This window comes from Marmota marmota, unplaced genomic scaffold (genome assembly GCF_001458135.2).
Source record: "Marmota marmota marmota unplaced genomic scaffold, marMar, whole genome shotgun sequence".
Classification (NCBI taxonomy): Eukaryota; Metazoa; Chordata; class Mammalia; order Rodentia; family Sciuridae; genus Marmota; species Marmota marmota.
This window is the reverse complement of record NW_025999977.1, coordinates 43,030,222-43,049,247: the sequence shown is the minus strand read 5'-3', so window position 1 is coordinate 43,049,247 and position 19,026 is coordinate 43,030,222. Positions and strand designations below refer to the sequence as shown.

General features: G+C 50.7%; 1 protein-coding gene and 1 long non-coding RNA gene across 3 annotated transcripts in view; one reads left to right on the top strand and one right to left on the bottom strand.

The window, feature by feature from the left end:
* Nucleotides 1–19,026, top strand: part of Klhl29 (kelch like family member 29) — a 203,656-nt gene that overhangs the window by 79,263 nt on the left and 105,367 nt on the right. The window lies entirely within an intron of this gene.
* On the bottom strand, nucleotides 8,424–10,583 carry LOC125617239. Its single transcript, XR_007348168.1, has 3 exons — nucleotides 9,930–10,583; nucleotides 9,368–9,578; nucleotides 8,424–9,188 (listed from the first exon to the last, which is right to left on the bottom strand). It is a non-coding gene; the product is annotated as an uncharacterized LOC125617239 (long non-coding RNA).

Here is a 19,026-nt window from a genome sequence, read left to right as displayed (position 1 = left end):
TTCCCGGCACTGGGGTGTGTGCTGCCAATCCAGCTCTCTGGAATGGAGAAGACTGGCTACGCTCCCAGTGGCTGGTTAGTAAGGTGAGGACAATTCTTTTTGGCACTGCTGCCCTCGGGCCTGAGTTGATTTTTCAGTTTTTTCAATTCTCTGTGGCCTAAACATTTCTTGCATGTTTTGATGAAAGGCCAGTTGGAGAAGCACAGACTTCTGGGCCACTAAGACACCAGAAGGGTCAAAAGAGCTACCAGGACCTCCATGACACAAGTTCCCAGAGCCCAAGAAGAACAGAGGGAACCACACGTCCAGACCCCAATTTTGCAGATCAGAATAGTGAGGCCCAGAGAAAAATGCAAGTTACCTATTTACCAAGGCCCCCCAGTGAGTTAGAAGCAGAACCAGCCTGGGCCAGCTCTCTCCACCCCAGGCTGCCTGGCAGCATGCATTCACCATGGTAACCATGATCGCAGCATTATTATGGTGGCTTTGCCATCTCTCATCCACCTAGCTGAGAGCAAACTCAGAATTTCAGGCCAGAAAATGGATACACTTGCCTCTCATGGTATAGGAGGGAAAATTTAAACCAAAGATTATGTCAACTCACACTTTACAGCTGGTGAGAGCTTCAAGTTCCTGACCCAGACAGAAGTGGGATTGAATCCTGGCTCGTTACATAAAAGCTGAGCCTCAGTTTCTTTGTCTATAAAATGGGAAGAATAACAGTATCCTCAGAAGGATGATTTAATAGGTATAGAAACAGTATCTGCCGCTTGGCAAGAACTCAATCAACCAAAGTTAATTTTAAAAAGTTAAGCTAGAGATTGAGTCTACCCAAGGGTCTATGCATTTGGGAAAAACCAGCCCCCTGACCCAGTGATTTGTGCTGGCAGGCCAAAGAAAGGCTCCCTGAGAGGTCCCCATGACCTTCTAATGTGGCAGGAGGTAATGCTGAGGAGCTGGGACAGCTCCCAGTTCCTGGCTCCCCGCTGGCTCTCTGGGCTCCAAGCTTGAAGTCCCCAAGGGTGGGTGCTGCCGAGAGGCAGAAGCAAGACCCCGTGGCCAGGCCTGTTTGTGGATGGAAGGAGGCACCAGTGCCCCGCAGTTGCTGCTGCATGAAACTTAAATTATTCTCAGCAAACCCGCTTGACAGATGAAACAGAAAAGGGACGGCTTCATAAAATGCAATTTTGTTCCTGAAAGAATGGACTCTGCAGATTCCTCGCAGATGCCTGTGAAATGTATCGGGGGCCTTTCCTCTTCGTGGTCAGGAGCACTCAAGCTGAAACATTCCCATCGTCCCTCAGAGCTAAGCCCTTGGAAATAAATCTGGCTGGGAAGCAGAACAACAGAGCCCGCATCGGAGACCCGGAGAGCCCAGAGGGGCGGGGAAAGCCGCTGGCTCCATCCACAGAGCAACAACACCCAGGGGGTTGACATTTATGAGCATTTGGGGCTACTTGTGGATACTTGTCCTCGAGAGACAGCGTTTCTCCCGTGCACCTCAGCTTCTCAGGGAAGGTGATCTGGAACCTCCAGGGATTCTTGTGACTCAGTGCACGGCCCAATGCATAGCGCCCCCTGCTGTCACATGATTCTGGGGTCCACGAATGGATAAAGGAGTTTTGCAAACCCCTGGTTCCTCTTGTATTCACAGTGAAAATCCAAGGCTGCTGACTGAGCTTGATTGGGAGAATGATCCCAACCCTGTTCCGTGAATTTCCAGACTGAGAGCGATTTTATCCAGAAGGCTGAGATTTGCTCCATGAACAAGTATTTGTGATTTCCCTTGTGATAAATTATCCCTTGTGATAAAGCATTGTGAGACAACTTGTACCTGTTAGCACTGAGCTAATGGCTTTTGCCTGTTCTTTAAGTAGCAGTTACACTTTGGATTGTATCTTCATTGACTTAAAACTCATCTGTCAGTCACAAAGTTATGTACGAAATTGAGAAATGTCACATTTACAAAGCACCCATTTCAGAGCCTACAGTTGGAGGAGGATAGACCTAAGCAGTTGGAACTTCAATTTCTGATTAAGGAGGGGTGTCAAGGGAAGAAGACTATGTATTTTTTCTACTTTCATAAGAGATAAACCATAATCTAGACAAAAGACAGCAAAGAATTTCAAAGCAAAGATGTCAGAAGGCATCCTGGACTGGAGCTGGCTGGGTATATAAGTAGCTTTGCTGCATAACAGTCTCCCCAAAGCTTTGTGGCTATCTACATCACAACTCTCAGTGGGTTGGCTGGTCACTTCTGGTCTGGGCCGGCTCGGCTGGTCTCTGCTGGGTTCTCTCATTTGTCTGTGGTCATCTCTGTGCTGGCTAGTGGCCTAATGATTGGGGACAGTCTCACTCACACATCTGTGGTTGGCTGGCAGTCAGCTGTGGCGCCTGGGTTCTCAGGGTGGCCTGTCATTTGCATCTGGCTAGCTCCAGTTCATTCGCGTGGCGGCTCAGGGTTCCAAGAGCAGCAAGAGAGCAAGGTCGATGCACAAATGCTTTTCTAACCTTGGCCTAAAGCTTGTTTGCTGAAATCCCATTGGCCAAAGCAAGTGGCAAAGCCAAGTCAGATTTAAGGAGACTTGGCCTCTGGATGGGAGAGGCTGTAACACCACGGTGAGAAGGGGAAGCAGCTAAGAACAGGAAGGATGGTGGTCATTTTTCCAGTGTGCCCTCCAGGGTTTCCACCACACTTACTTAGACACAGTTATTCCCCTGCTGCTTTCAGCCAAGGCTCACACGCCCCAGGCAGAAAGGATAGGTTCCACCCACTACTCTGGCCAGCCAGCCAGGTACAGGGAATCAATCGGTACACACCACTGTGTTACACATGTCCCATCTGCACAGAGCAACGTGAGGGAGGTTTCCAAGAAGACACCTGGCAAGGGCTGTGGGGCTGGGGAGCAGGCTGGCCAGCTAGCTCTGGGAGACCTCAAAAGTGCATTTACTTTCCAGAACATACTGTTGGTCAGGACTTGTCCCTCAATCCTAAGGCTACACTTGACCCTATCATCGCCCCAGAGTTGGAGGAACTAGAACACCACTGTTTCCCATAAATACAAAAAGATATATGCCAACTTATAGATTCAGAATCAAAACTTATTCTTCCAAGGAGACCACCGTCTTGGCCTCTGGCCAGTGAATTTCTCCCTGTGAGGACACACATGGGAATATGAAATCTGGTTACTGAAGAGCCTGAAATCAGGAAAGAGAGCCAGTGATGTGACACAAATGTTTAGTAGCCACAAATTCAGATGGTCTGCTGCCTCTTTCTCCCTAATAGGATAAATCCCATGCAGTTTCCAAAGAAGCCCTCAGAAGGGCCCCTTCTTCAATTAAACTAGGTTTTCCGCAAACAGCATCATTCAAGATCAACATAAATCTACTTCTTATTCTGTTGTAATGGTTTTCTCTATTTCATTTAATTACTCATGTTGAAATTAAACAATTTTTTTTCATTGTAGAAGGACAGTGTTTTAGCTACATTATGGGTTAAAGAGGCTTTGGAGAACTAGTCTGGAAATCTCATCACCATTTATAACGTTGTTTTTTATACGGAAAGTAGACTCCAAAATCTAAACAGCCAAATTACAAATGAACTTGCAGAACCCAACCCATTTGTTAGGGGAACTAGCTGTTGTGCTAAAAATAACTTGGGGAAATAAACACCAAAATAGAAAAACTTCATGCACCTCACTATTTGTTACCATCAATCCCATGGAGTTGGCTTCATGCCAGCAAGGGGAATGTCATTCAAACCCAGACTGACCCGTCCCTGTTCCACTCACTCCATCTCACTGGCCTGAGCCCTCTCTCCCAAGGCACATGCCACCAAGGGACACTGCAGAAGTCCTTGCCAAGAGGAGCTGATAGAGTGTAGCAGATTACCGATTGGTTTCACCACTCCATTCGCTGCCATAAAAGAAAGGGTTTAGGAGAATTCCATGTGCTACTTGGGCTGTAGTCTCAACCAGTTGAGATGCATGTTGATGCATCTGTGTTGATGCATGCTGTGAATTTGCCTCTCTAGAACCCATCAGCCAGAAACCCCATTTTTCTCTGGTAAATAAAGAGCCCTGAGAACTCAGCAAAGCGTGGGGGCAGCACATCTGTACTCACTCAGAGACTGCTGCTGCGCACCTGTCTGTTGATGGGAGGAGAATTCCTGCTTTCCCAGGAGAAGGTGGCTGAATACCTCACACCCCTCTAGCACCGTGCAAAGGGCACTGGGGAAGGAGCAAGGTGCAGGTGCTGGCCAGTGGCCGAACTGTTGGCTGCTGTCTGCCACAAGCCCTTAGGAATACCCTCCTGTTGGCCATCTAGACCTGCTCCTGATGCTCAAGTGTCTCAGGTTAAATTTGCTGTCCCCTACTCCTACCCTCTTTTGTCCTCAGAGAGCCACCGGTAGGCTCCATTTCCCACTGACTGTGATGAGTGGGCCGGCACCTCCCACTCCAGAGGGGTCCTTCCTTGGTCAAGAGTGGACTTTCCAGATCTCCCAGTCCATGGCCAGCCCTGGGCAGCTCCCCTGATGTCTCCGTGGTCATCCCTGCAGTCCTAGAACAGCATCTGTCTTGAGATGACTCCAGAGAAGCTTCTCTGGCAGTACGTGGGGACCCTCTAAGCACAGAGTCACCTTTTTTTCCAGATTAAGCCAACTCAGGGCCAGACTGACATTGAACATGATCCAGATTCTTGACGTACTAGTTAAAGAATCCCTGCTGTGAGTCAGAAGCAGCCCTCCGCTGGCAGTTGGTACAGGGTAGGCCTGGGGAGGTGAGTTGAGCTCTCAGTGGGGGAGCAGAGCTAGAGAATGGGCCAGGCCTATGAAGCCACCTTCATGCCTATGGTAGGTGTTGCTGGCTATCTGCCCAGGTCCATTCTCTCCCTCTTCCTTCCTCTTGGAACTCCTTTTCTGTTCAAGTATCTACCAGCTCCCAGGCCTCTGTTTCTGTCCCCCATCCCTGTGTGGACCTGAGCCACGAGTTCACTGGGGAGCTTCACCCCCGTTCGCACCCTGGTCAAGCCACAATTCCCCAAACATGTGAGGACCTCTCAGGCCCCGGGGCCTTTGTACTCACTACTCCCTTTTCCTAATATTTGCATTCCCTTTCTCATCTATCCAGGGAAAAAAAAAAATCCTATTCACCCAACACTTGACAGCCCAAACATTACCTGATCTTTGGTGGGAAAAATTTTTCTTTGCTATTATTTCTCTTATTCCAATAACACTTCCATTTATGTCTCTACTATGAAAACTATGTTAAACAATTATTCGTTTGTCTCCTTACTAGGCAGTGAATTCCATATGAATAAGCACCAAGTGATGCCCAGCTTACAGAGGTTCTCCGTACCTGTTTGAGGACAGAATGAATGATTTCGTTCAGATGAATATTTCGTTATTCACTTAGCTGCTTCTGTTGGGTTAGGGAAGATGGATGCTTTTGACGTCATCTTTACCTGCCTGCGACTGAGGGAACAGGTGGAGAGCTGCCAAGTGAGGCATTGCTGGGGCTGCCCGGGGTGAGGATGACGGAGACAGAGCCCACAGGGTGAGCCTGAGTGGAGCCCCGTTGGGCTCACTGTTGGGACCTGGGTCTAGATAACAACACGTGAGGTTGGCAGGACAGATTTTATATCACCAAAGCCTTTGATATATTTAGGCCCTAGACCCCTTCCCATAGCATTTGGGGTCTTGGTATCACAAACTTATCCTTCAAAGATCTGCATTTTCTCCAGATTTTTCTCCAACTTGCCTATGAGCATCTCTGCAGCTTTTTGCTTGCGTTGATTTTATTTAAGGTGCACATGCAGTCATCACAAAGCACCTTGTCAACACTCCCTTCTTGAACCCCTGGTGCCATTATTTTTACTCCCCTTGCTTGAAAGATGAGATGCAGTACCTTACCCAGAACCACCCAGCAGGGTTGGCTGCACCCCTGGGCATTCTTGTTCCAGCACCCAGGGGTATATAGCTCTGTGAAGACCTAGTCCAGAACAGTCCTGGGGAAAACCTATTGAATGAGCAATGAACAAACTTTCAATAGCCACCCCCCCATGCTGTTGACATCACCTAAGGGCACAGTTACAGGCTTCCCCACACCCATCAGCAGTGTGAAACAACCGCACATGTGAGAACCAAAAGGTGCGTGGTACACAATCGCAGCACAACTTTTCATTTCTCTGGTTGTGATGTAGCATCGCGCCCTATGTGCCGTCACACATATACCTAGGGTGATGATGTCCATCTCATTCCAACATCTCTCCTGTGCATCCTGTACAGGAGATTATAATTATTTATTAATTAATAAATAATTATTTTTTTAAAAAAAAAGATGTGATAGGACATGGTCCCACCCCCACCTCCTAGATACCGGCTACAGGTCTCCTGGCCGATAACTTTTTTCCTTAAAAGACAACCTTTGTGGAGCGGTACAGACACTGCTCAGGTGCAGGATGCCTGGGAGCGCTGAGCTGGGGCCTCAACCCCTCTTCTTCTTGAGGGCCTCTTCTTTTGCTCCAAGACACAGTGCAGGGCTGACCACTGAGCTTTAGCAGCTGCTTTCACCTGCTTTGACCTGGTTCCGTCCCAAGGGCAGCCTAAGTGACCCAAACTTACCACAGATATTGCCAGGGTGGCTTGGACCCACCCATCTCCAGGGAGCAGCTCCCTCTTGTTTGTCTCTGAGCCATTCTCAGTGGGTTGACGCCTGCACTGGGAAGTGGGGGTGTCAGGTCAGAACTCCTCCCGTTTCCTGCCATCTCCCCTGTGAGCGCTGCACTGCTTGGGGGCAGCTGGAAGAAGGAGCACTGTGGTTCTGGCTTTTATGTCCACACACCCCCTTCCTAGGGGCATGTCTTCCTGGGTTTCCTGCGAGGTGGAGGCCTTATTTGAAGAGGTTACTTAGGGTGGCAAACTGGAGATTGGGGTTCAGGGCCCATTTGCACACCACACCTGCTGAGCCACCTGAAGGGTGAACACATAAGTCCTCTCAGACTCATGTCCTTGACCTATCAGCTGGACGTGAGAATGCCCGCTGTCCTGGGTCTTGTGAAGCATGAAGCAGGAGTGCTCTGTAGCCATAACTGCCCTGACCCATGGAGACGGACTGGAGATTCGAGACTACCAGAGGCTGGGGCAGCCATGGGAACTTATTGCTTAATGGGTAGAGTTTCTGTTTGGCGTGATGAACCAGCCTTGGAAATAGAAGCGATGGGCACACGACACGTTGAATGTAATGCATGCCACCGACTTGTACGCTTAAAAATGGTGAAAATGGCAGACTTATAGGCTCTGTATATTTTACCATGGTGAAAAAAAATAGAAATCAAACATAAATTTAAAAATAAATGCTCTGCTATGGAAAGAAAGAGAAGGAATATCTGTGTAAATTCAAGGAGAGTTGACACATCAAGAAAATTCCTGTTAAAAGAAAAGGCAGTGCCAGTCACAGGAGCAAGAACGGAGGCCAGCCAAATAATGGCACTTCACACGGACCAACATGTGCTTGATGGGAATGTGGGGGAAAGTGACGAATGGCCCTGTCCCAGGAAAGCACTCTGGGTACCTGTGGGATTCGTGTCGCTGAGGGAGGAAGCCCCAACAGAACTCCTTAGGTAGCAGACGGCGGAGAAAGGCTCTGCCATTTGTCCCTCCCCTTGTGACAGCAGCTCCACAAGGCACTAGGCCACCTAGGCCCTTGGTCCTGCCAAACACAGTGAGAAGCTCAGCCCTGAGCAGGAGGGTTCTGGTGAATGCTGAGGCCACTGGGGACTGTGTCTGTGGTCATTTCTTTAACACCCCCAAGAGCTGGGCTGTGTGCACCAGCCCCCCCCCCCCCCCGGGAACTCTGAAGCTAGAACTGTGGGTCTCCCTGCCACGGGAGCCTGGGAACCCCATGCCCTCAGCAGCCATCATAGCCAACAAGTTAGGACTGCCATCCAGCCAGGATCCTAGATGTCTGCGGGTTTGCCACCAGCATCATGGCTCTCGTCATCACTGAAACTAGTGCTTACTGAATGCTCAGCAAGAGGCAGCCCCAGTTCTAAATATTTTTACCTGCTAACCCACTTCATCCTCATATAATCCCCAGGAGGTGACACGACATCCAGCAAAGGGCTGTCTAGCTCTGGAGTTGGGCTTGGGACCTCTTCAGGGTGATGCTGGAAATGTGGAGGATGAGGCCTGCCTAGTTTGGGCTGGAGACTGCCTTTGCTTTGGAGTCCGGTCAGATTCTGAGAAAGCAATGGAGGAAGACACACTGTGGTCCAGGGATCCTGCCCACCACCCTAGGACCCCTGACTCCAGTCAGGAGCACCTGGCAGAGGACCCACTCCTGTGCCACCACTACCTCTTCCATCAGAAATATGCTGAGGGTGTGATTTTATCCCCTCACAATATTAGGCTGAGGAGATGATATTGGGCAAAATATATTGTACCAATAATTCATATTAATGGGAATTCAATAGTGGCAACTTGTCATCTGCTGAGATTAGAAGGGAATATTGTGAATATTGTGTTACAAAGGCATTAAAGAGACATTATGAATTAGATTTCTTTGTACCACATCGTGTTCCTTGTAAATAATTGAGGGAGAAGCTGGTGCTCAGGGTTTGGGATTATCCATTTTTGAGATTGCAGCAGTCCGCTCACCGGACTCATGGGCCCTGTAGACCTGACGTGGCCAGGGGAAGGTCCGCACCTGGCAGGTCTGGAGGCTCCACAAGCATTATGCTTCCTCCTGCCGAAATCAGTAACTGCCACATCAACACTAGACTGTGATTTTCTTGCAAAACCTTCCCAAGTCTAGCTATTCTGTGTCCCTCACCTCCCACCCCTGGAACCTCACTTCACAGCTGGAGCCCAGGCAGGCTCTGGTGGCACCACCGGGTGGCAGCAGCCTTCCCAGCACTGCTTGCACCACTCACCTCTGATCCCCTGGGGGGCAAAGACTTGAGCACCAGCAAACCCAGGATCAAGCACAGCAGCCTGTCCCTGGCACAAGAGCCCTGGCTAGATGACACTCAGCTTCAGCTGGGCTTCTCAGCCCTAATGTCCTGTCCTGAAGGGCTCTGTCACCTGGTGCTGGGTGTTGAGCTCCTCTAGGCTGCAGGATGGAGGACTCACAGGATGGCCTGCTGTGGTTCCTTCCTGTAGTGCAGACACTGTCGTCACCACATGGCCCCTGCAAAAGACAAACAGAGTTTCCTGGCTGGAGCCAGGTCCTGTCTCCTGTTACAAATTCAAGAACTCGGCTTGGAGCAAAGGAATGGCTGCCCGCAAGGAAAATCTGAAAGGAAAGCAGGGGAAGAAGCACTGAGTAACCGCCCATCCTGCAGGTTCAGGCAGAACAGGGCAACCCACCTCCTGTCTCTGGCTTTGACCGTTCAGAATCCCCTCCATATCTGACCCTGCCCCTCTAAGGACTCTGCAAGCTGAAGAAATGCTCCTGTGACCAGGGCCAACTTCAGGGACCGCTCTGAAGGAACTGGTCATTGGTAATTGGCACGCTTCTCCCTTGTCACTTGGCTGTGTCTGTTCAGGATTTCCCATTGACTTCTGTCCGATGGCATGCCTGAGGGCGACAAGACAAGAGGCCACTGGGGTTGGAGAGGCAGGCAGAAGTTTCTTCACATGCAGGGTGAAACCATCAGTCGGCTAGTCGGCCACATTAACCCATCCCAGCTGGGTACTGAGTGCACACCAGACTCAGGAGTACTTAGCATACTCCTTTGCCGGCGCAGTGATGGGACTAGGAGCCCAGACTAATCGGACGACCCAGATTTGAATTCTGACTCTTCCACTTTCTAGCTGTGTGATCTCTACCAAGTTACTTACCCCCTCTTCTATAAAATGGGATAATAATGCCATGTATTTCATTCAGTCATGGAGGAGATTAGATGAATTAACAATGCAAAGCACTTACAGTGACACGTGACATCTAGGATGTACTCCGGGAGCGTGATCTGTTGTTACTTTGACCATGACCTTCATCGCGTGGCCTTCTTCTCTCTACTTGTCTGTCTTCTCCCTGGAATGTGGCCCTTGAGACAAAAGACCTTGTCTTCTTAGGTTTTAAACTGCTAGCACCTCACACTTGCCTGTTATATGTTCAGTAAATATGTGTTGAATTATCAAATTGAATTGTGGGTAGAAGGTGTAGTCATGGAAATCCACTAAAAACTAGCTGTGCGCTGTTGAAAATCACAATCCGCTTTGCCACGGTGGTGTATTCTCATTTCAGAGCAGCTCTGTGGCTGCCTCTTGTTCTCCGTGCGGCATCTCAGTGACAGTAGTCAACTGTCTACAAACAAATTAGATGTATATTGAAATGCATGTAGCACCTCACTGATTAAAGGAATCCCAAAGTAAGGCGTTTTGCAAAGCACTAGCTACGCTTGCATGAAATGAGAAATCACCTACTCCATCTCTCGATCCCAAACCCAGAGCCCAAGCCCTGAATAGTCCTGGGCTCCGACCCACATTCTGTTTATTGGCGGCTGTGGTTATAGTTGTGTTTTTATTGTCCTTTTCTTGTTTTGTTTTGTAAACCATTTATGGAGGACCAGGCACTGTGCCAAGAGCTTTACACATTTTGTCTGAGTTCTTTCAACAACTCCATGTGGTGAGCCGACATTGTCCCCATTTACACATGAGGAAAGTGAGTCCCCGTGTACTTTGGAGAAGGTCGCTCAAACTCTAGCTCCTAAGTGGCAGGAAATGAGATCTGAACTCAGAATCATTCCTTCCAAGTCCACGCCTCTAGCTCCCAATTCTCTTCCCTGGACGTCTGCCCTTATATATCCGCCGGGCGCTTGCAATGCGAAAGGCCAGAACCAAGCTCTGTAGCCTCAGCCCCAAACCTGCTGCTCACCCTGCATGCCCGGCTCAGGGGCCAGGCCACCAGCTGTGCCCACCAGAAGATGCCGCCCACCTGGACTCTTCCCTCTCCCTCACATCCTCCTCACGGCCCGTCTGTATCCAAGGTCCACCTGCAGGTGTTTCTGGAGTCAATCCTTTTTCCCTCCATTTCTCCTTCTGCCACAGTCCAGGCCCCCATTGTATCTCACCTAGGAACAGAGACAGCCTCCCTGCCCAGGTTTCCCCCCCCCACACCCAACAATCTGCTCACTCTCTGACTTCAAAACAATTATTTTAAAAAATAAACATATAGGTCATTCCATATTTGCCCTGAAGATGGAGTGACTCAAGGCCCTTGGTGATCCCACCTCCACGGACCTTATCTCTCACTTCTGCCCTCCCGCCCCCTCTTGTCCTGCATTCTGGCCACACCCAGTCTGACACAGGTGAGTCCAGCTGGAGCAGGTGTGTGGCCCTGGGGTACTGTGCAAGGCAGAACATGGCTTGGAAAGAACACAGGCCTTCAAAACAGGCACCTGGGGTTTACATCCTTGGCATTCTGTGGCTTCATTTTCCTTATCTGTAAAATGGGGACAGCAACAATACTATCTCACGGGAGTTAAATATGAATTAAGGAAATTCGGGGGGGGGGCGGAATCTAGTGCAGTATTGGGCAAACAGTAAGAGCTCAATAAGCTCTGGTGTTGGTGGCAACAGTATATGAAATACAAGTTTTGATGTGGACTCATATCTTAGAAAACAGAAGGCATAAGCATTTGAGCAATGACAACTCTGGTTTCTTCCCCGGGTGTCAGACACCTCCTGCATTGTGGCCCTGCCAGCATCAGCTCTGGCCTTTTAGGGCGCATGGCTGGTCCTTCCTTCTAGTCCCCACCACCCTGCGCACACCCCTCTCTCCACCACCTTGCAGAGTCTGGGTTCTCTTTTATTTAGTCATTCAACGAATATTCATACTTTGTTGATTTAGAAAGTCCCCTCTGGTTTGGGTTGCGATTCTGTGACCCTGTTGATGATGAAGGATACACACCCAGACCTGGGCAGTGGCTGTGCATGTGCCTCATGCTGGGCCCACACGTGTAGGGCTGCTCTGTGGTGCCAGCACACCCGTGGGGCTGCTTCCTAGCGCCAGTACTTGCCTTCTGAGCTCCAACTTTAAAATGCTCCTAAGTAGGTTGAGTCCTGATTACCTTCAGGGAAGCGTGTCCTTCACCCTCCTCCAGCCTCCTCCAGCCTCCTCCAGCCCTCTGGCTGCTGCCCTGGTGCCAGGCCAGGGCAAAGGAACCAGAGCCTCGCTCAGCGGGAGCTCACTTGCTCCAGCCTCTGCCTCCAGTGCCTCCTTCACCAGGAGCTTGCCGGTCGGAGCAGGCCACAAAACAAGGAAGAAAAATCTTTTTAGACTGGAAAAATAGGGCTGCCGCTGTTTTATGGTGGGGTGGTTTATGGTTTTCAAACATTTTAATTAGTTTCATTTTTTAATACAAATGCACCCTGATGTTTTGTGCAGGAAGGGCACCGTTCTTAAAAGCTCAGAAATAAAGTAGGAAAATGACAGATGGCCTATTAAAGCGTCACGTTCAGATGTGTTATTATTATTATTGTTATTTAACATTTCTAAGCTCCAGCACTTTGCCAGGAGTGGGGTGGTGGTGAGAGGGCCCAAGGTCCCTATAGCTCAGGGAGATGGCGTGAAGGGGAAGAGGGGGTGCTTTGAGGATTGGCCTGCATTTCCTGCCTCACGGGGGAATCAGGATGCCAGTCACCTGGTCTGTAGACTGAAGGCACAATGGATGGTCTAGGCTCTGTGCTCCAACCCGGCCCTTGACTGGCCCAGGAACTTGGGAGGTTTCCCAGCTCCCCCATGCCCCCCAGGTAGGAATTCAAGCTATGTTTTAGAATAGGCCACTTCCACAGGAATCACTCTTCTTTGAAACATTCTGTTTTAGTTAAATTTTTCACTGCTGGGACCAAAAGACCCAAGAACAATTTTAGAGGAGGAAAAGTTTACTTGGGGCTCACAGTTCCAGAGCTCTTGGTTTTTACTTATTACTCAGATGACAATTGTTTTGCTTTATGTCTGAGGTGAGGCAGAACATCAGGGCAGAAGGTGCAGAATAGCCACCAGGAAGCAGAGAGAGACTAGGCTTGACTCACCAGGGACAGAATGTATACCCCCAAAGGCACAGCCCAGTGACCCGCCTCCTCCAGCCACACCCCACCTGCCTACAGTCTCACCCTGTTAATCCCTGTCATCGGATCAGTGCACTGATTAGGGTAAAGCTCTCATAACCCAATCATTTCACCTCTAAACCGTCTTGCATTGTCTACACACATGAGCTTTTGGGTGACACTGCACATCGAAACCATTGCACATTCCAGTCAATGAGGCGGCAGGGTTTTACTCTGGGGGTACTCTCCATGTGGTAGGATAATAGTAACCCGCCCCCCCAACACACACACATACAAACCCCACCCTGGCCATATACATCCACCTGGGATCTCTAAATATGACCTCGTTTGGAAATAGGGTCTTGATAGATATAATTAAGATAACGCTGGAGATGAAATTGTCCTGAGTTGGGATGGGGCCTAGGGTGGGGTGAGGGTCTTTATTAGAGAAAGGTGACAGAGTTCCATAGACACACCAAGAAGAGTACACGTGAAGAGTCAGGGACTGGGTGGTGCCATAAGCCAAGGAGAGAGTGGCACCAGAAGCTGCCAGAGGCAGGGGAGGATTGTTCCGAAAGGACTTTGGAGAAACGCCACCTGGACAACACCTTGGTTTTGTACCTCTGGTCACAGGGGCACACCTGTCCCCTCAGAACACGAAGGGGCATCATCTCCATGCTTGGCGACCACAGAGACCCTCCGCACGCCCTCATTTAAAGGGAGCCCACTGTGGTCCTCTTGTTTTGCTGGAGGAAGAAGATGAGGAGGATGTTCTCTACTGGTTTTTCCCCTCAAAGAAGACCCTCGAGGGAACTCTAAGAACCAGGAAGGAAATTTCTTTTTTTTTTAATTGATTTTATATTTTTAAATACATGACAGCAGAATGCATTACAATTCTTATTACACATATAGAGCACAATTTTTCATAGCTTTATATATAAAGTATGTTCATGCCAATTCATATCTTGATACATGTACTTTTTTCACATTACAGTTCTTATTTCTCATATATACCACAATTTTTCATATCTCAAGAAATTCCTTAAATCAAAACACCACACAGGCCCAACAAAAGCTCTCTGCACTGGCCCCGCCCCTCTTCTCACCGTCATTCATTCAGAAGAAAATTCTCTTGGCTGCCATCTGTGCTCTTCTCTGTCTCATTGGAGCTGAAAGAGGGAAGATGTGTCCCATCCATGGACTCGGTCACTCTTCCTCCTCCAGGACTGTGCTTGGCGGGCTCATTTGCAGCAGGTCATTTCAGAGTTACCAGAACAACTCCTGTGGTCCAGGGCAGGGCCTCCTCTGCGGGCAGAAGGCCTCAGCACACCCACACACCCGCCAACAGGAAACTGTACCCAAATGTCAGCAGGGCCTTGGAGCCTATTTCAGAAGCCCAGGGATCCCAGGCCAACTCTGTCGGCCTTCCAGGTCTGCGCTGTTTTTCCCCAGCGCTCCCTGGAGGCTGGGCATGAAATTAGCCTGCCGCCCACTTGTTTACCCAGCTGCTGCTGCTGCAGCCCAGCCCCATTCTGGGGCAGGCCTCAGCACTGCTCAAAGGATATTTACTCTTTGAGCACTCGAGGACTGGTAGCAACGCTGTGTACCGTTCCCCTGGAGAAAGACACCCCCTCCCGGGTTTGCCCTCTGGGGTTTAGAATGTAGGAACACAGGGTGTAGGGACAGCTACACTTGGAAAGCACTGGCCCTGCCCAAGATCATGCTGGTCATTTACATCCTGGAAATGATTTAACCACTTGGATTTCATTTCTTTGGAGGAATATGTGAACAGTTTGAGCCCCATGTGGCCTTTGGCTACATTGTCACCCTAAACTGGCCATGCTAGAGGGCGTCCTCAGGTTTACTCTGAGCACAGAGGCAGGGTGGCAGGGATCACCAAGGAGGGCAAAGTCAGAAGGCAGCAGCTTTGGTCTAAAGTTACACTCAGCCTGGGAAACAAGGAGATTAAGCAGCAGACGTTGTCTGTGGTACCAGGCCCCATCAAGGAAGCCACGTTGAGGGGGACACACGCCCAGAGGACGCTGAGCAAGCCCTCAGCGGAGACTAAAGGGAGGAAAGAAGGAACGGGCTGGATCCTTCTAACGGGCAAGTGGCTGCTTGGGGAGGTGACCTGTGGAGGTCAGGGCGGTTCTCCCGAGAGTTCTGCAACATGGCAGCTGAAATCGGTATAAGAAAGGAGAGAGATGACAGGAGGTGGAATCCGTTACTGAAAGATTCTTGGAGTCTGGCGGTGATAGCTGCAGCTCACTGCTAACCGGGAGATTTATGTGACAAGATTATCGATGGTATTAAGCACATTTAGAAGAGAGGATTATACCTACTTCTGGGTCACTTCTGTGCCACCAAGCCCCGGTCTGGCCAGCATGTTAACAGATGGACGGCCGGCTGCACGGCTGCGCAGAGGTGAAGCTAAACATTCGCACAGTCCCAGGAAGGGGGAGGCTCAGATGAGGAGTTCAAGCCTGGGTGGCTAAGTTCAAATCCAAGGGAGGGATCGGGCTTTGGGTCTCTGCCCGATCCTAGGAAAGCTCTTTCTATTTCCACCTCCTCCCTTTCTGCTTTCCAGTCTCCCCACCCCCGCCCCTACCCCTGCCAGCCTCCCCAGATTTTTGGCTTGGTGAACTCCCTCACCAAGAAGAGGGACCCATATGTAACTGGAAGCAAGAGGAAGGTTTCGGGAGGCTTCGAGGGGTGACAGGAAGGAGACAATGCCAAGCCCACCAGCCACCCTGTCAGAAATGAACTTCAAAGCAATAGCAAGAAGGGGTGGCATTTCAGTGGCTCTGCCACAGGAAAGAGTTTAATATTAGACCAGGCAAAGCCCGGGGGAATAGGCTGTTGCGAGCCATTCCTGGTGACCTTTGGAGGGGACAGCTGGAATGTGGCCTGATGGACTTTGTCTCCAATTGAAGTTCATCGGGGAGCCAGGACCATGCAGAATCCAAGTGGGCGGCCAGCCTCCAGGAAGGCTTACCTCTAGGGGACCCCCACCCAGGGCTCAAGAAATGTTGTAGAACCCTTGATGTTGAGGAAACTCTCACTAAAAAAAAAAAAAGAAAAGAATTGTGGTAGACTGTACTTCACATAAAATGCACTGTTTTAAACGTACAGTTTAGTGCATTTTAGAACATTCATGAGATTGTGCGACCGTCACCACTACCCAGTTCCAGAACATTTCGTCACCCCCAAAGGAAATTCTGTACCCATTAAGCAGTCACTCCCTATCCTCCAAGTCCTTAAAAGCATGGCTTTTTAAAAGGATAAGTGGATGTCCATTTTGTCAATGTGGTGGGAGAGAAAAGCACCCTGTGCTTGGGATATCTGTCCCCTCGGTGTCCCGCAGCCTTCGCCCAAGGGGTAGTCCTCTCTCTCAGCACCCAGGATGCTGGGCTTAGTTGTCTGAGCCTCTGTGGACCCAGCACTGCCAGCGTCTCTGTGACCCCAGCGCCTACCACAGCAGCTGTCACCCAGCAAGCCTCGGCCACAGCTGTCCCGCAGAAGGGTACAAAAGCCACTGAATCAGTAACAGCTACGCTACTTCTTGTTGTTTTGGTGGGTAGCTCCGTCCTCACACTGCCGTACTTTTGATCCCTGCACAGAAAGAAGCAAAACCCAGAGCAGGAAGAAAAGGCCTTTCGAGTTCCTCCTTTTAATTAGACGCCCGGTTAAATTGCAGCAATTTTTGCCCCGTGCCTTCTTCTCGGCACGTGGAGGAGCTCCGAGGACACTGCTCACCGAGGATGCCAGGAGTTCATTTTATTCTTTTCCTCCTTATTTTTCTTTTGAAGGCCAATTTACTATTTTTTTAGACCTTTTTTTGCTTTCTGCCCGTGCCGTTTGTAGAGATTTGTGTACGTAACAATGCTGCGTTCACAAAGCCGGTTAGCGGGGCGGAGTGGACTCCCCCCACCCCACCCCCGGGCCCCCCACTAATCACTTTTGATGGAGGAAGACTTGGAGAATCAATGATTCTGCCTTAGAGTCTGAACAGATTCGCGTTCTCGCGCCCTCTTACATGGAGACAGAAGCCACCGGGGGAACGCAGCCCCGGCCCCCCCTGCAGCCTCCCTGCCCCGCCTCCTGCTCCCTGGCGGGACCTGGAAAGATCAAAGGGACAGATGACAGTGCTTGGCGCCCATTTGTCACTCCATTGGAGGGAACCATTACAGTGTTAACAGTCAGGCCTGGTCCCATGTTTCATGAATATTTTAGAATGTTTGCTGGCAGAATTCTAACTGTGCTGTGTCCTCCACGGTGTACGTGCCACCCATGTTCCAGGGTTTAATCGGAGCTCTGGGGGAGGGAAGAGCCACTTCTCCATTAGATTCCTTTATTATCCTAAAACATGCCGGCTAAGCTGCTCCGTGTTCGGGGTCTAAAGTCAGCCGAGTCCTTATCCCTGCTCCTGCCGGAATCCTGACGCGTGCGCAGGGAAAGTGGTTTTGTTTCCAGTGACTGACAATTCGGGGGCTCCAGAAGGAACAGCCTGCGTTACATGTCTTTATTGGATTTCTCTGTGGGAGGTTGTCTAAAATGGGCTCCCACCCACCCTCTGTCCTCCGCGTCCCCTGGTGGCCCAGCCATCCCACCAATGCCGCAGTGACCACTGCAGTTCCGGAAGGCCTGGTCCCCGCTGTGCACTTTGGGCTTGCCCATGCACCTCTAGAATGTTCTGAGGATTCCCTTATGTGCCCCGTGGGCGGTGGCAGGATCTGCTCCCTGTGGCCCGCCACCGCTAACCTGGGGTAACGGTGAATACCAAGTGGACTTCAGGAAGGAGGCAGAATTGGTAAGAGGCTGAATGAGGCCCTGACTTCTCCTTTGCCCAGTGGGAAAGGACCCACCCCCCCCAACTTGGGAGCTGGCAACAGACACCTCCTCATCCCCCTCAGTTCCCACGGTGCCTCCCACCTCCCTGGGCCTGCCCTGGCCTCCCCGTGGGACCTGGGCCTTGGAGATGCACACTGCAGATACAGAGGAGCCTTTTCCTTTCTGTGTGTGGTTTTTTTCCCTTCACACCAAGACAGTAGTTCTTCTGGGCTGTCCTGGCCTCTGCCCCAGGGACCCACATCCAGAGTCGTGCTTCTTAGCCTGTGGTCAGGGAACTCCTGCTTCCTAAGCCCCTAAGGTGCTTGCCTCACAAGCAGGTTCCCAGACATGGCCTCTCTCACCAGGGCTTATTGATTCCCAGTCTCCAGGGCTGCAGCCTGGATTTGCATTTTTAACTAGCTCCCCCGGGACTTTTTCTGCACTGAGACTTAAGGCTGAGCTTGTTCCAGGCTGGACTGCCAGGTGGATTGGAGACCAGAGAAGAAGCAAAGAAAAATTGTGCTGGCCAGGAGCCCGCACCAGGCCCTGGGTGGGGATGCCCCTCACTGGGAACGCCGGCCAGGCCTGGTGAACGAGAGGGTTGTGCCTGGAGATCCACATTCTCAGCCTCTGGCCCTCCTGGCCTCGCCCCGACTGTCCCACTTACACATCATCCTGCAGCCCCGGGTTTTCGTCTGTCGCTGGCTACACGTGTTTTCCCCGAGGCCCAGGAAGCATCCTATCCCTCCTTCTCTCCTGCCGCCTGCCGGCTCTGACGTGTTGAAGGTGCACAGTGAAGGTCTGCTGGTCTCATATAATCAAATTGCTGGGTGGAGGCCTGGAAGGACCCCGTGACCTCTGTGCCCCTTTCCTGGGCGTGGGCCTGGCCAGCCGGAATGGAGGAGGGCCTGGCCTGCTGTCTGCAGACCCTATACCTCCCCTGGTGAAGGAAATATTGATTCTGCTGTTTGTTTTGCAAGGAAGCTGTCCCCACAGGGACAGCCAGATCTAGTGCAAGTGAAATGGAAACCCGGGAAGAGGCAGCCCTTGCAGCCGGTCTATTAATAGGGCAGCCCGAAAGGTCCAGGTGGAAGAGCCGGCCTGCGCCTATCAGGCAGTCCCTGGAGCTGGGGCCTTGGGGTCCA